Source organism: Trachinotus anak, unplaced genomic scaffold, assembly GCF_046630095.1.
Source record: "Trachinotus anak isolate AG129_WGS33_773 ecotype Australia unplaced genomic scaffold, CSIRO_AGI_Tana_v1 ptg000021l, whole genome shotgun sequence".
Taxonomy (NCBI): Eukaryota; Metazoa; Chordata; class Actinopteri; order Carangiformes; family Carangidae; genus Trachinotus; species Trachinotus anak.
The window spans coordinates 9,468,725-9,481,434 of record NW_027273872.1 but is presented as its reverse complement, the minus strand read 5'-3'; positions in this window follow the sequence as shown (position 1 = coordinate 9,481,434).

Sequence of the window (12,710 nt, the reverse complement as noted above, 5' to 3'; positions counted from 1 at the left end):
TTTTCCCAATTGTGTTGCAGAGATGCCACGTGCATCACAGCCCCCGAGCCCCGAAACAAAACAGCACATTGTATTTTAAGATTCAAGTAAAATTCAGGGATGGTTGAATACGCTCAAAGCTGCAGAAAGAAATTAATTTTCTTACATCAGCCACTTTGAAAATGAAACAGCAGAATTGTGAGATTTTCACAAAGTGATTTCCCACAGTTTGTTTTCTTTCTTCCCTCCAGCAGGGATGCATACGGGGCTTTCGGGTTGATGTGTTTTGATCTAACTGGAAGCCGCTGATCTTACAACATATTTATCACTCCCTGCAGAATTACTTCAGGGACTCTTTCTTTGAGGTGAGGCCGCAGCAGGTTGTAACAACTGACAGTCTTACTGGCTGGTGCCGCCTGTGCTCACACGAAGATAATTCAGTCTTGTGTCAGAGTCTGTTTCAACTTTAAATTGTGTTTTCTCTAGTGCTACACTTGGGGTAGGGCTTAGTTTAGGTTAAGTTAGGTTATAGTCAGACATCGCAGAGATGGTTGGTTCAGGTTAGGGCTAAAGTTTGCTTCAAGTTAAGGCAAGAGGAAACAGTAATCAGTGTGGAAGCAGAAAGTGACACAACACTGGCAAAGGACAAGATTAGCAATCTCAACGTTTGGAGACAAAAGGACAAAGAGAGAGAGATGCAAACCCCTAACAAACAGAAGATTCTGACTGGTGGATAAACCCTTGACTACACCATGACTTGAAGAGCGAGCACATTTTCTAACTGAGAAGTGTGATGACGTTGATTGATGAAGCAGAGTGACTGTAGACTTGACTCAGTGAGATGTATGACTGTGACTTCCACTACCAGCGGGTCAGGGTGGGTTTGCAGAGGGAGGTGATGATGTGCAGCACTCCTGTGACATTTCAGTCTTGGTGTCACGAATTGGTAGTGCCGAATCCAAGTGTCCAAAGCCAGTAACAGTTATTTATCATTAATGCTTGTCAATTTGTTGCACATAAATTAACTTATCCACTTAACTAATACACAGTGTGAAAGTATCAGTTAAGACAGACCCTGCATTATTGACGATTCTTTTTGAAATGATACTGATATCTTGACTACGACACCAATTTTTAACAATACTCTTTTCAATACCATTTGTATCACATCATTCGGACATTTGAACAAAAAGAAAATTACAATACACATCACAGTAAAAATTTTCATTTTACTTTAGTTTGTTTAAGGTTGGTCTCTTCACACAAAAAGTCCAAGCATGCTGCGTGCTTATTGGCTCACTGATGCGCATGAGATTTATTCCTTAGGCAGTGAAATGTAGTATTGGATGATGAAGCATTTTTCGATGCTCATTAGTATCAAACCGATTTGGTGAGTCCATAATAGTATCTAGTTTTTAACCATGTCAGGTAATTAATATGCTCACATGGGCTAACAGGTTAATCTGGCCATGATGTACAGTGCATAAGTATACATCAGCACAGTACTGTGCACATTGTAACTAAAGCAGTTCCCTCCAGCATCACCTTCATATTGTCACTTGACCTAAAAATAAAACATTTCCCAGTTTCCATGTTGTAGAAATATTGACCCAACATCCTCTACGACTATGTCATTTTAAAAGGTAAAACACAGTGATATTGTAAACCAAACACTCTACATCTGAAAACCCAACGGTGATATGGGAGGTTTTATAAGGAGGGTCCCATAAACACACTCAGTAGTGAGTTCCACAAACATATTAGAAGTCCCAGTGGGAATATTTCAGGAACATTACTGAGCTTTTTTGTTAGGAAGAACAAAACAAGCACTCCATTGAGATAATAACAGCATGGAAAAAACACTATTACAGCAGTGGGAAGCCTGCTGATTGGGAAAAGCAAAACATTTTCTCAATACTTACCAGCTGTCTATTGTCAGTTCTATATGAGCCCAAGAATGATTTCCTGCAGAGCTTATAAAATGGTAAATATTACATCATATTTGCGTCACGGTTTTGAGTTTCAGTTCACTCACTCATCCTTTCATTCGTTCAGTCTTGTTTGTATAAACTTGCTCTAACTTCTGTCGTTTCAGACCCTGCTACTTCCATCTGCCTGCCTCTACTGCCAGAAGAATCACCTGCTCCTCCTCCCACTCACCTGCTCATCTGTTCCCAGTTCCCTACTGTATACCCGACCGTTTCCGCTTCTATAGATTGTGTTATGTGCCTTAACTTTCCATCATGCTGGTCTTCATCTGTCTGTTTTGATCCTGATCATGTTTTGGACTGTGCCTCACCCCGACCCTTTGTACTCTGTTTACCTGCTTGGGGTTTTGTATCCTTGTTTTAGACTCTTTACTTTCACATCTGTCTCCTGAGTTGTGCTCTTTTGTGTGTTTCCCGTAGTGAAAACACGTAGAGGTCGGTGTTCATTCAGTTTCTGTTGTGTCGGATGCATCTGATGTGTTGGCGTTACCATGCAGAGCTGGGAGTGTGGAGGTGCCCCCTGCGGATGCAGAGAGGAGATAAATCCATATATTGCTCTCCGCTCTCCAGACTAATCACAAACACTGATTTGACCTTACATGATACTTCATCTGCTAATGCCTGCTCCTCCACAAATAAACAAGAGGAAGACAGGAGGGAGATGAACTGTCTAGGTCTTCTTTCCTCAGGTAACTGTAGCACTGCAACTGATGATTAACTTCTTTTTTTGATTATAAGTAACAGCTGTAAACAGTTTGTTTCACCTAAGCAACAGTCCAAAAATCAAGCATATTTAACAGAGATATGACATAATTAAATGCTAAATTAGAACAAAATCGTTCAGCACTAGTTTAATGGCTTTTTTTTGAGAGGGCAATAAGCCATATGTAAAGGTAATTTTTGCTATCACATGGTGCAGTAACACTAGTTTTCAAGGTATCACCAGTTCAGCTTTTGTATTTGTTGCTCACACCATCTCATGTCTGACGGTTATTTCCTAGAAGTCATTACATCTCCACTTTGTTTGGAACACTGCATGTGGTTATGAGCATCAGAGTTTCCTCTTTCTGACCAAGAAAAACAAACTAAAGTTGGCTTTCAAGATACTGTTCTTCTCAAGTGTTTTCTCCAACCACAGTTTCCACTGATGTCGAGTGGATACCACACAGCTGACTGTAAACAATAGTATCGTTTCAAACATTTTAAAATGAGCACACATCTGAGACTCGATTTGGTTAAATTAAAGATCAGTTGATTAAAAGTTATTTCCTTCAAATTTCAAGAACTCGTGGGCTGCCAAATACACACTTTGCTACTGTAGCGCACTGTTTGACAACCCTCTCTAATTATCAAAACTTAACAAAACAAAACAAAACACAATTACAGTTTTGGCTAAAGGGCCAAAAATGATACCACTATAAATTTACAATTTAAAGTTTAGCAAGGCTAAAGACCCTTTTAAAAGTATGTTTTCTTTAGCCAGAGCAACAACATCAAGTGTCTATTATACATAAAGATATTTTTAAATGATTGATAGACCATTAAATCATTAGCATTAGCCCCCCTCATGTCAGATACTGATTTGTATTGAATGAATTTATAGATCTCTCAGCACTGTGGTTGTCTTTTCCCAAGTCTTTCTGAATTCTCCTTCACACCTTTCTTTGACCTCATGACTTTTTCCATGGAAGTCAAGGAAAAGTAGTTGTGAAAGGAAGTTTTCTTTTCACTTTTCAACCACATGAAACTTCAGGCCCAGCATATACCTGAGTTCTAGGCCCATATACTTCCACATCTGGGCAGATTCCAGCTGTTATCCCCCAGTATTGGTTGACGACCAGATGATTTTCTGTGTGCATGCCAGAACTGGTCCAGATGTGGAAGTAGCATCTGACGATCATGCTGTATATGGGTCAAATTTTGGTCGTGGAACCAGGCGTAGTCTTGGGCGGAAGAAAACAAGCATGTGGCCCAAGTATGGGCCAGCTTTATATTGCTATGAGCATAAGATTTCTTTTTAAACAACAACAAACTGACATGATTAACATAGAAAGTATTTCTTAGCCATGCTAGCAGTGTGGCTCTGGGGATGGTAGTGTTGGTCTGTCAGTCCACCACTTAGGGCCACACTTTAAACTTTAGTTTCATAGATATGAATAAACCCTTTAAACATGGGCCTACAGTAGTACAGGCACAATTTTGAACCACACTTTACACAGGCACACACTCACATTATGTGGCCAGTTCTTAGAGAGAGCTCAGCAAAAAAAAAAAAAAAAAAAAGAAGAGTACTCTCCAATCTGCCTGCCATTCCAATATCAGCAGGAGCCAAGTTACAAGCTCACTTGTCCCTACAGAAAAACGCATGTTGCTGTTTATTCCTACTTTTCACACTGAGCTTGATATGTGTATCAACTCCCATCCACGCTCACCAATCTGCCGATTTCACATAATTACAGCAATTTCTTTTGTCTTAGTGCCGACTGAATACGAGCCGGTCCAAGTTATAGTCCTCAGGAGGCTGGACCAGTATGAGTCGCCATGATTATTCCCTCTTTTGTGAATATTCAGAAAATATTCTCCACTGTGTTATTATGAGTGTGATGACGCACTTTTGTGTGATTGGGGTTTGGCTTGAAAACACCAGCTTTGCTTTAGAAAATTTAGTTGGACTGGTCCATGTCTCCCCTGTTTTTTGTGTCTCTTCTTCTTTCTGAGTTTGGCTGTTGCTCCAGAGTGGTGTAGCAAGTAAGGGTGGTAGTTACTGTGGTTGTTTCAGCTTGTTTGACTGAAACCAAGGCAGGAACTAAGGGGTTTTTAGTTAATTGGTTCACATTAATCAAGCTATTTAGCATTGAGGGCACTGGAGAGGTCATATTTGTGTTTGGTTTTGTGGTTGTTGTTTTTGAACTGAGATTAATTTTTGTAATGCTCACAAAGATTTGGGAAAATGTCTGTGCTTGTATTACTGTTAAAGCAACGTCTGTGCCCGTGGAAACCATCTTTTACCATCTTGGAGCTCATATTTGCTTTGCACAAAGGCTAACTGGTTTTCTATGGGTAATGTTCTATAAATAAAGGTCCATATTGGATGTTTCATATTGTTTACAGTGGAAACAAAAATAATGGCAGAAACAAAGGCAGAGAAAGACAAGGCTGAGATAACATCATTAAGTAAGTGAACACTATTGCTCTATCAAAATATTCTATGTTTTACTTGGTGTATCATCTTATCAGTTTCCATCCAGGAATACGAGCTGTTGTTTGTGCATCCAATTCTATATTTAGACCCCATGCAGGAATTAGGGCTGGGTGTTGCTGCTCACTATCAGTGCTGACACAATTCCTGAGATGTGGAACTGATACCAAAATACTTTTTCCATACATTATTCTTTCTTTTTCATTCAACCAAACAAGGTTTAGTCTAATATCTAAATAGAAGCCTCCATATAAACACTTTACACAAATAAAATATGTATGTAGTCTAGTAGTCTAAAATAGTCAAAATGATGATTTAACTGATCAAAGAATAATGATTTGACTGGTCAAAGAATAGGTAAAGAAGAGGGTGAATTTAATGTCCCTTCAGAGAGCTCTGAGTGCTTAATGGCAAACACAAGAAAGCATTAGGCCCATAAATGCAAATGAGCAAAATTATTTCAATAAGACTCTCAAGATAACGCGTAGCTGTCACAGAAATCACAAAGAATACATAGGAAAAATATTTAAATATTTTTAAGAATATTTTTTACAAAGGGATTTACAGCAAAATGTGATGACGGTGTATTTGTTTAAATTAACCAAAAATAATCTAAAAAAGTGAGGACCAATATTAAACTAATTAACTTTTTCTAATGACAGAGATTTTTCGTCATAGTAAGAAAAGCACAGGTGAAACACTTTAGTTAACCATGGGGCAGGCTGATGATGTGTTCCAGGAAACCATGTCTGTGAGCCAGCATCACAACACCAGGACCCTGGAACTAGCTTACCTAAGTGGGATGCAGTTGTAATTAAAAATGTCTGCTGCGGAAAAAGATCTGTTCAACAAATAAAACATCCAAAATCCAGTTTTTAACAAATCATGTAGGTCACACAAAGAGACTTAAATGCATGTGTGTGTGTGTGTGTGTGTGTGTGTGTGTGTGTGTGTGTGTGTGTGTGCATACATATGAGAGATGAGTGTGTGTTTCCTAATGAAACAATTCATTTGATGTAGTATGCACTGAAATGAAGTAAGAAAGCCTGGGCAGGGGGCCCCTTTTTAAAATTCAGCCACTGCCACTCAAAACGTCCGTGCACGTCCCAGCAGAACAAACATACGTCATATTCACGGGAATGACTTCTACACAATGACAAGCAAAATCAATATTTCACCACCCAGAATGATAATGTGGTAATAATGAACAATGAGAATGCTGACCATGATAACTCATTAAACAGCACTCCACTCAGCCTCTATTCAGAGGCTGAGTAAAACATAATTGGCAATCATGGAACCTGAGGATATAGGCCTGTAAGCGCCAATTTACAATCACAGGATGGGGCAACGGTGGCACTCACTCTCTGTGTGAGTGGTGTATATATATATTTGACAGCGTATGTGTGTGTGTGTGTGTGTACTCATGAGTTACAAAGTGCTGAAATAATTCAGATGCATGATCAATTTTGGTTACTGTGGGCGATGATAAGCTGTGCAAAAACAGATTAAACCTGGCATGTACCTTGGTAGAATTCACAGCTGATTAGTGCGTCCATTTATTTAGAGAATAATATTTCACTGAAGTGATTCATGGTCACCCAGCAACCAAATACACTGCGAAAACAATTATTATATCAAAATCATTTTTGTGTGTAATCAAATTTCTAAAATCGTATTTTCTAGCAACATGTGAAGAAACCTTCCAAAGCAGTTAATGTGTTTAAATGTAATAAGTTAGCTTATTCTTTTTATTTTTTATTTTTTATTCTTTTTCTTTTGGCACTGGTGCTCGTGTCAAGAAAACTACAGATCCTGACATGTCAAAGGGGAAAAAAATAATACTTTTGTGTGCAAATTTGCAATTCATCCTCTAAAATTTGTTTGTGTTGTGTTGCATTTCAGCATTTTCTGGATTTTTCCCATCCAAAGAACACACACCACATGACAGAATGCAACCTCATCCATCGTGTCGTTGTGTAAATTCATGTGCATAAATTATTTAATTCCAAAGCACAGATTACAAATTTGTCTCCCATGACACCTTGGTTGTTACTGTTGGTTTTTCCAATTGACCTAGTTGAGTTCTATTAACTTTGTTGACCCAGTAATGTTTTTTACATTTTCTTTCAGATTTGAAGTCCCCCTCAGGATGATTTGTAATAATCGTAATATTTTTTAATTTTAATTTTAATATTTTGGTTTATGACCTTTCCCATCAGCCTCAGCTGTACCTTGTGATTAGCGGTAATTAGCAAATTATAATGCTAACACTGAGATGGTAAACATAGTATACATTAAACCTGTTGAGCATCAACATGTTGTTGTGGAGTCACTAGCATGCTGACAATAGCATTTATCTTAAGGGTGCTGTGCCAGAGCCAACAACAACCCTACAGAGCTGCTAGCATGACTGCAGACTCATATCCTTTTTACAAACAAAATTAGTGGGTTTTTTTAAACATGGGTAAACCTTCTAAAAATGGCAATTGACACTTGTTACTCTGCCACATTAGTGTGTTTATATCAATGCTGACTGGAGTTGGAAATGATAAATACCCAAGAGAACTGTAGAGTCATTTGACCCGGGTGTGAATGCTGATTGTTCCCTTTTCCATTGCCAACAAAAGCCCTGAGTTTTGACGTTTCTTTTGACCACTGTAAAAGGGGCTTTAGTTTGACAGAATTTCAGTCAATTTTGGATAGAAATGATTTTATAAAATGGAGCTCTTTTTTTACAGTGTGTCTAGCATGTGCCTTACATTACATCATATGAATAGAACAAATGTCTGTCTCTTTTTCTTTTGTTTTTTAACAGATCATCTCATTGAGATTGTAATCTCTCTGTCAAGAAAGACCTGAGTGCAAGAGTAAACATTTATAGTTTAAATACGACAGAGAAAATTCACAAACAAGTTACAATAGTAAGTTTAAGCATAACAAGATGTTTTCAGTATTGTGCCTGAATACAGAATAAGTGTAACTTGAGATTATTCACTTACATTGCTACAATGCTTTCAGTGTTTTGATTACATATTTTTTTTCCTGTCAAATGATGCTCTATCTTAAAATATATCTTTTTTTGGTTTGGTTTCATGTCAGTTTACAGAATATATTGCTTTTCTATGACGGCTGAAACACTTCGGCTGAGCAAATAGAGACTTTCTTGTCTTCCCTGTCAGATCGGACAAGTCTTCCCGGCTCAGCATCCTCAGGATCATACAGAAACAGTTGACGGGCAAACTGCATGATTCAGATGAGTGACCCCTCGGAAAATGAGGGAGCACACTTGGCAGTTTCAAGGCTACTGAGCCGCACAAAGTTAGAAAGCAGAAAGTGATGTTGTGTTTCAAAGCACAGCTCTCCTCAGATCAGAGAGACCTGGTGATAAATATGTCAGGAGTTTGAAAGCGTATTTAGGTATTTACTTCAGGGGGAAAACAAAAAAATGATATGTCCGGTAATAAGGAAGGAACTAAATTAAACTGTCGTGTTTTTTAAAGGACAGTTTAAATCCTTTCCAATTAGTTTATGATACTTTGACAACTTACACTGCATAATCATCCATCTTACATTCATCAATCTTATGCTTACTCCTAAAATGACATTTTAATAAAAAAAAGGGTGACATTTTGTTCCACTTCAAGTCAGATGCACTTACTGTACCTGATAAATGAATTACAGACAGGATATATGTTATTTTTGATTGTGCATGTCAAAACTTGATTTTATGAAAAAAGCCTAATGCTTTCAGCCCACTGGCAAAGCTCTTTCAACTTGATTTAGGATAAATAAACTTATTTCTAAGCCTGCATTATATGGAAAGATAAGGTTTTTGAATGACCTGTGATCGTACAGTCATATAGAAACACCATGCTGATATTTTAGAAACAAGTCACAACCAAATCTGTTTTAACTCAATGGCAGGCAGGCAAACAGGCTACTTGATTTGATGGGAGTCAAAGGTCAAACTGAAGCAAATCTGGGGTTATTTGAGGGCAGAGAAGGTCGGTATGGTATGTTTGGCTGTACAAAATGTTTTCTTTGACAATGGGGACAGTAGTTTGCTTCAGTTCGCCATCCACTACTCAACCATGGTTTCTTTTAAAGGGGCTATTTGTGATATTTCTCTGCCACTGAACGCGGTCTCTTGCCAGAATTGGGTGGTGGTGATTGTGGGTTGACAAGAGTTTCAGCCATCATTTTGTTGACAAGACAAGACGTTATAATATGGTATGTCTTCATTGCAGATTGGAAGCTACAGTGAGTTGCTATCAGAAAGTGATGAGATGGACTGCTAGGTGGTTAGCATGCTAACAAGAGTAGAAGAAAAGAAGTGATAGAGACAAGAGGTAACATTGGTATTATTCCCACCAATGGCGACAACTCTTGGCGAGTAAAGAAATTTTAGTTTGATGCTGAACTTGCAACATTTATTCTAGACTGTAAACAGATGTTAATGCTAACATTGGATATGTAGCAATACCAAAACTTACAAAAAGCTCACTGAAACATGATAACAATGTTTCTTGAGTCAAACTTAAAGCAGCAATAACTGCCTTTTACCTTTGAATTTTTCCTCCTTCAAGTCATTGTGGCAGACGTGTTAGCTACCAACTACTGAATGAAAGTCCGATATTCACTCTAATTTTAGTTCTGTTTTGGTTTGCACTCACTCTATTCACCAGCTGGGTTGCTAACTTTGTCTTTAGTGCTGAACATTTAGTCTTTCTAGGTGTTTTTGCTGCTTGAGTTGATTTGAGCAACGAGAGTGAACTAAAAGAGTTAAGTTACAGACGGAAAACCAAAACAATGAGCTAAACGACACTAAAACTAAAACTTAAGCAGCAGGGGACACCTTTACATTAAACTTCACATTAAACATCATTTAACCGTCATTTGATCTACTGTTCAGAAACATTAAGTACATTAATTTGTGCACCTATAAAATTTACTTAATATGTGGCACATCAGAAAATGCTCATAGGTTGTTTTATGAGGCAACAACAAGTAACTGAGTTTGTTGTTTTATTACAAAAATGTATATAAAACAAATAAAATTACATTAGGAAAAGTAGAAATACTAGTTTAAAATAGCCATAAAACACTTGAGATGTAACATCCTGTTTTCAGGGGAGTCATTTCAGCCCACTGGTGTGCAAGACACGTAAGATGAATAAATAAGATTCGAAGATGAAATAAGATTTTTTTTAGTTGTTTTGTGATAACAGAGACTGAATCAAACAGTTGATATATTAACAGCTTCAGGAACGAACACGTTGACATTTTGGTAATAAGTCAATAAAGCTATTTGGACTCAACATCTGGTATCTTTATGAGGGTAATGAAACTTATTTGATGGAACCCAAAGGTAAAACTGAAGCAAATGTGCAACAATCCACAGTCAGCACCGGATAAAGAAAAGGAAAGCTACATCAAAACCAACCTAAACTCTCTTGAGCTTTTATTTATTCACTAAATCTTGATTTCACCACAGAAGACTTTCTCTATATGCAACAGACTATCAAATAATCAAGCCAGATTGCTTTCATTGACTTTAAATTGTCTATATGGGTCATGACTTGTGTCCCTCTTCTCTAGAAACTGGTATTTGCTCCTTTGCTACGGGCTTGTCCGGCCCAGCAGACTGGAACTAACAACACGACTCTGAAATATTTATGTCTCTGGAGAGGGGGTGTGGGTCTGTGTGTCTGTGTTGTGTGTGTCCATGTTGTGTGTGTGTGTGTGTGTGTGTGTGTTTGTGTGTGTGTGTGTCTGTGTGTGTGTGTGTGGAGAAGTGGCACAGCATAACATCCAAGCCAAAGTGTGCACTGCATTAAAGCAAAGGTTCTTCACTGTGTGCCTGCAGGCTCTTTCCTTCTCTGTCACTGTCTACTACACCTTGACATCCATTAACTTCTGAGTTTGTGATATACACTAATCAGGATTCCCTGCAATTTTCCTTTTGCTATGTACTTTATTTTTCTAAAGGTCCCATATTTTACACTTTTACTGTGTTTTATTTTAAGTTTCAATATCCATAAGAAGATATATTTGTGGATTTTAGTATCAAAAACCATCTCAGTGTAGTCTTACATCTCCTCTCTCAGGTTTCTCCCTGGAGCTCTAGTAACAACAGGTTGGTCAACCAATCAGAAGAGAGGCTCTGAACCCTCTTTTTTGATTGGCTGACTGTTTTCTGAGTGATTGAATAAAAATATAGCAGATTTCAGGTAAACACTTGGAGAAATCAAATCCTGCAAGGTTGGATGCTGCGTCCAGGTGAGGTGTGCTGGGGGCATAACTAAGGGTGACTGTTTTGTTGTGGTTTCACAAAGTTATAGAAGTCCTGATGGGCTTGTTTTAAGTCACAGTTTTTGAATATGGGCTGTGTGCATTCTGTCCGTGAATTGCACACTCTTATACTTTGACACTATTTACAAAGTAAATAGTGCTTTAAAATCCAAAAAGACATGGGAATGGTTATTTTGATTTTAAAAATGAATTCCCCAAATTATAATTTTAAGTTGTAACAAGTTGTGCCTTATTTTTGCCCTTATACATAATCACTGAATGCATACAACTAAGTTTGTGTTAATTGACATTAATCAGCATTACCTGCTAAACATCAGCATGTTAACATTCATCATATTTGTCATCCTGCACAGCTTCATGTTCAATATTTTATCGGTTTATCCTTAATGTCACTACTGGGTCTAAGCTACCAAATACTAAAATAAATCCAAAAGGTTAAGGAATTATTTAATGATTTAACGATTTAATGATTTAATGAATGCATGTGTTAGTCTGTTGTCTTCATCACCAAAAGCAAATTAAGACAAGTACCTCAGCTGCTGTGAGGTACTAGTATCACTACAAGTTCCCTTTTCAAATTCAACACAAAATTTTCATTGTGAATTCATAGCCCCTCTGAATAATTGATTCTAAACCAACAGTGAAAGGCATCTAACAGTTACATGTCATCTCCAGAAATCTAGGACATGGCAATCGAATCGTGAACACTGTAATGCTCATGGAGTTCTGTGCATCATTAATGACAAATCTGCTGAAGGAGAAGATGACAGAGGTGAGTGAGGTGTGTGATGTTTGTTCCTCTACCTGTCAACAGGACTGAGTTTAAAAATATCACCCTGTTGTCTTTCTGTTACATAACCTCCACAGAACGAGTCACAGGCATCAGTCTTCATTTCTTTTCTCTTCTTTTCTCAATCCTTAAATTCAGCGTTTTCATTCCAAATGCCTTTTACTTGGAGCCCAGAGGTCTGACCCACTAAGCACTCTGTGAAATGGAAATGGCAGGTCCTTTGTATGTGGGCAATGACACAACAGTTATTTGCTTTTTTTAAATCTTACCTCATATGGTAGATGTGGAAGCTATCTGGGTTTGATCCAGGTCTTGAAGCGAAGAGTGAGCAAATGCATGCATACATGATTTTATATATTTATTATATGTGATTTTGGGTTTATCTTTTGTAAAGCAGCACAGCAGTTGTAAAGTCAAATTATTGAAATTTTCATATATA